Consider the following 6,000-nt stretch of genomic DNA (forward strand, 5'->3'; position numbering starts at 1 on the left):
TCATGCGACTGACGTGTTGCCCAAGTGTCGTCATATCATGGAGCTTGCGCGAGATGGTATAAACAGAGGTTCATTTCCTGATGGATCCGATGCTAGACGGACTCTAAAATGATTATGTTCTGATATAGGTAACAAAAGAGATCGAAAATAAATTGCAGGTTTAAAATCGTAAATATACTTCCAACTTTCAATCAATTTTATCAACACATAATGCACACTGAAAATATATTTTCGATTTTAAAAGACATTTTAGAAATTACATATGATACTTTTTTTCCGACCAAAAAAGGATTATATATAAATAATCAAAAGAAGATACACAAGAGACACAAAAGGCGACCAAACCAAAACCTCTCAAGAACAAAGCCTAAGCCTAGGGGTTCCGCCTTGTCTAACAAGTAATCCGACACAATGTCACTATGCACAAACTTAAACCAAGAAGACGTTTTGCTCTTTAAGTCGATAATACCGAAGTAGTGCGCACAAAAATTGGCTTCGCGGAAGATATGAGTGATTCTAAAATCAATGGAGATCGTGTACTCCTAACTTCTAAGCCAATGAGTTTTAACTTTCCACGGCACCAAGGAAGAATCAGTGAAGGCTTTAACAACCAACAAACAATCAGTCTCCAGCCATAGCTTCGACCAAATCATAAGAATTTTCCCACATTGTGTGGAATAAGAATTTTCCCTCGTTGAATTGCTTAGTCACAAGCGATCCAGCCCTATCCGCCTCATGCAATGCCAACATGGATAAATTAAACTTAAAGTATTTTGGTTATAATTAATTAAAGAATTAGTAGGACTCATCACAAAAAATATTTTGGCCTACTTGATCGTTCTACTAAAATAAATATAATAATATATCGTTATTATTAATTAATTTTAACTCAAATATTTTATTTATTTTTCTGTTAAATAAAAACTAAACCTTTTAATATGCGTAAAATATTGAAAACAATGTAGAAGGAATTAATAAAGTAATTTACTATAGTGGCTGATGTTTGACCATTCGTAACGCGTGCATTTCACGACAAATAAATAGAGTGGAAGATAAATTAAAGTAAATGTTTTGACACGTGTCAATTTCATGTATTTATCAGGCGCCGTTTTCTAGATTTTCACATTCCAACTTCCTACCCTTTTTGACCTCCTTTTTATTTTTATTTTTATTATACAAAATCTTTTCTTTTTTAGTTTCTGCATATATTTAAATTTATTTTAATTGTTTTTATGAAAGATAATTTTATTTTATTTAAGGACGGTTTGAAACTAATCTTAGTCACATTTTTAGTTAGAATTTCAAATTTATTCTATTATCTTTTATTAATATCAACTCTCTCTTGATAGATAGATGTAATATAAATTAATTCATTCATAACAAAATATACAACTAACACGGACATAAAATATGAGATAATATTACACTTTTGTATTTTAGTAATTTTACAAACTTTTTAGTAAATAATTAATTTTTTAAAATAATTATTATATTAAAATTTTATGAGCATATTTTTTCTTTACAAATTTTTTTAAAAATTAAAAAATTAAATTAAATTTTTATAAATTAATAGATTTTTTTACCAATAAATTAATTTTGAATATATATATAAATATATATATATATATATATATATATATATATATATATATATATATATATATATATATATATATATATATATATATATATATATATATATAATTGAAGATTAAAATATAATCAAGTGATTTTTTAAAATTTAATATTAAAAAATTATAATAAAATGATTAAATATCTAAAATAAAATTTTAAGAATTTAATTTATTTTAAAAAAATCTTTGTAATTTTTTTTAAAACAAAAATATATAACATTATAAAAAAATTAAAACAAACCGGCTCATATATCTTATAAATCATTTTGATATTAGATATAGAAAATTTTGATAAGCTTCTTCTTGTTTTGTTTTTTATTGAAAAAATTTAAATCTTATTATTTTTTATTAGTAGACAGATAAAATAACAATAACTACTATACCACTAATACACATACACATATCACTGAGGTTTATATTCGAATTTCTTAATGGTAACTGTTCTGGTCTGAGCCGAGCAGACCTAGTATTTAGGTTATGGCCGACAGGCTCAACCTTTTTAGCGTGGTTGAACAGGCCTAATTCTGTTCCAGGCCCAATAAGCACACATTAGCCGTTATGGACATCGATCCCACGTGCATACGAAAGAGTACGTCGTCAAACCCAGTAGCAAAGGATTCGGGCAGCTGGTTCTGAACCCTACGGTTCACATATCCAGAATATGAGTCATTTGCCGACTCAGTCCTACTATCTGAGATTTTGGTAGTTTTCTAGCGCGTGGGCCTCCAATGGATTTGACCCAATCAGGGAATCTTGGTCCAACGTCGAGGGCTATAAATACTCTCTTTCACTAGAGGTTCAGGTATTCATTATTCTCTCTCGCATATCTCTTTTGTACTTGTTCTCCTTGCCCTGAAACTTACTTTGACATCGAAACACCTTGTAGGTACACCTTCCTAATTCGCAGAAGTCTGTCACGTTGCCGACCTTGACGATTCTTCAGGTAAGATCAGTAACAATTACAACAATTACCGTATTAGATTAAAATTTAAAATTTGTATTCACATAATTAATTTCACTTTCCAAATTAAGAATCTGAAAACTACTACACACATTTCAACTCTATTCCATCCTTTTCCTACAAATAGATTAAAGTCAAATATCAATTTCCTTATGCCATATAAATCTAAATCTAGTAGAGAAGAATCAATTATATACGTACTTTTATACATTTTTTTCATGACAATGACCTTATACTAAATCACTTACCTTTTTCCTCAAAAAGAATCAATAATCTATTTTAAGTTATCAATGTAACTTACGCGTGAAGAATAATATTGATTAACTTTTAATTCAACTTGCATAGTTAATAATTGAGATTCATGAACATGTTAGTCTTTTAAGGTAATCTTGACCTCTAGCAACTACTTAGGAGCTAATCCATATTATTATCTTTTTATGAGAAAAGAAATTAAAATATTTGTTCAAATGCATGGATGTTTATCTTAATTACTTTTTTGAGTATTTGGAAGCTAAGTATAGAGATATTCTACTATACTAGATTTTAGTTTGAATTGAAATAAGTTATTATATTTTCTTAGCATTTTCCTGTAAGTAGATAATAGCATATATGTAGTCTCTGAATGATTTATGTTTGCAATAATTTATTTTCATACCGTCTTCCTAGGATAACTATTTTTCTTTTCTTTAAAGGAAAGGTTTTTAATCCATAGAGAGAGATTCAACTTACTTTAAGAGTACATTTTTTTAATTTATTAAAAATTACAGTTTTTAAATTGAATCTAATTTAATAGGTAATTAATCATTTGATTAGATTTAATTTAAAAGCTATGATTTAGAGGAAGTTGAACTCCACTTTTATTGAATTTAAAAGTTATGATTTAAAATGCTTCTTTAATTATTAAGATTGGGGTTAGGTTTGTCCTCGGCAGTTGAGGTTGCCTCGTACACTTTTGTCAAATTCTAGCGCATAATCTTGGGTGACAAGATTATCTATGAAGAGACTATAAAATATATGATATGGACTCTAATTTTGACACAACTTTGGATATTCTTAGTGGTACAATTATGAATTCTAATCTTAAAAGTTTAACTTGCGAGAATAATGTCCCTCCTAAAGTCCAACATATTTGTTGAGTGTAATTTTTAGTACACATGTTAAAGATATGGAAGTAAAATTTGACAAGACCTTACGACATAAATCAATTCTTAGGTGTTTGTAAGAAGCACATGCTTACTATGTTTTGTGGTATAAGAAGGTTTGAGGGAAACATACTCATACTTTACTAGGGTCCTTAACTTGTGGGAAGAGGATTAACATAAAAAATAGTGAATTTCCTACAAATATTTCAAGAGGTCCCACATACCAATGTTGTGCCTCATAGTCTATAAATGTTATTTAAAAAAAATTAATTTAGTCATACAAAAAGTGTTAGCCGCGATTATTATATATTTGTCTTTGATAATTCAGAAATATATCATACTTTTTGACTCGATTCACGTGCATTATAGTGTCGTTTTATGTCTCTTTGTAATATTATGTCGGTAGTGTGTTCATGTTTAAGGTATTAAGTGGTTGGAAGTCTCCGCGCGAAGAAGCGGTAAAAAACGAAAAAATAACAAGATGAAAAACAAAGTTTTCTGCTATCATGACGATCTGGTACTAGCCCATGACGGTCGTCACCCTCCCAGGTGGTCAAACCGTCATGAAAAAGTCAACAAAAATGAAGCATTTGAGCTTAAAGCCCATGACGACTTGATCCCAGCCCATGACGGTCGTCACGCTCCCAACTCATGATGATCGGCAAAAGCACATAACGTCCGTCATGCTTTTTCAAATAAGAAAAATTTGCCCATGTCTCAGGAAGCCAGTTGAGACACCCCCCGCATCTCTCCACTTCTCACACATGATCTAAAGTACTCCTAGTATGAATTAGACTCTAAAAATAGGAATTTTTAGCAGAGTAAAGGCACCCAATGTTACTTGAGCAGACAAATCACTAATTGTAAAAAAAATTAATTTCTTACATTGAAGAATTATTGCAAATTAGAGTTGAGTTTAAAACTTAATCTATTTTTTACTTTGTTGCTGTTATTTTAATCGCGTCGGCATAACTTTCCAAGAATTTATTTCAAGCATTTGTATTAAACAAAGTCTCAATTCGGAACATGTTATTATTAAACTATTCTTTTCAGGTTCCAATTCCTTTTACTCTTTATTGTTTTGCCTTTATTTTCTATTGTACGTGCATGTTATTGTTTATTATTATTATTATTATTATGAACATGAAAATAACATTCAATATGTTTAATATAATCAACATGGTAACTTAAATATGCCGAGTCTAGAAGGACCGCCGTGTTGAGGTATTTTAATGAATTGTAATTTAAAGTTTATAACGAAAATTATTTATAAGATTTTGTTTTTGTAATTTAAAGTTTATAACGAAAATTATTTATAAGATTTTGTTTTCATAATTAAAGTTCACGGCGAAAGCAGGAACAAAGCGATATTAGTTTCAATTTGAAAGAATGAAACTTGTTTTTTTAAAATTAATTTAGAAAAAATTGATTTCAAAAAGAAATTGTAAACTTAAAATTCAATACCGGACACGCGAAAGCGGTTGGTGCTTTTAAATTAATTTTTCTACTAAAAATAAATTTTTAAACCAGAATTGTTTATTTTTCAAAAGACATTTTGAAACCGTAACCATAACTCTAGTATGTATGAAAAACGATCGATTAAATTACGGATTCGAAATCCGCAGTTGTACACACAAAAGTAGACAATACAATTAAATCAAATATTTCAAGTAAGAAAATATTTTCTCCTTACAAATATAAGACACAACTTTGTGAGTACTAACGGTCACCAAAAATTAACATTTTAGTCTCTCATTTTAGTAATTTGACAAATATGATATTTTTTCCTGCTTAAACTTAATAACCATTTGTGTCGCCTTAAATAAACAAAATAATAATAATAAAAAATAGTAATTGACATTGATCTTTATAGAATCGATAAAATTTTTATACTATAACTTATATTAGAAATTTATAGTTCCTCATATGTTTCCTTTAGTAAATATAACAAATTCTTTTTAATCGTTTATTATTGAAGTGAGTATTAGATTATACTTTATTTTCACATTAATTTTACTTTCCAAATTAGAAATCTGAAAACTACCACACACATTTCAAGTCTTTTCCATCCTTTTGTTATAGATAGATTAGGGTCAAATTTTAATTCCCCCAAGCCATAAATCTTATAGACAATAATCTATTATGCACGTATTTTTATATTTATTTTTTGATGACAAAGTAAATCTTTTATGGCAATCTTAACCATTAGTAATTAGGAGTTAGTCCATATTATAATCTTTGTATGAGAAAAGAAATTAAAATA

The sequence above is a fragment of the Vicia villosa genome, linkage group LG4 (genome assembly GCF_029867415.1).
Source record: "Vicia villosa cultivar HV-30 ecotype Madison, WI linkage group LG4, Vvil1.0, whole genome shotgun sequence".
NCBI lineage: Eukaryota > Viridiplantae > Streptophyta > Magnoliopsida > Fabales > Fabaceae > Vicia > Vicia villosa.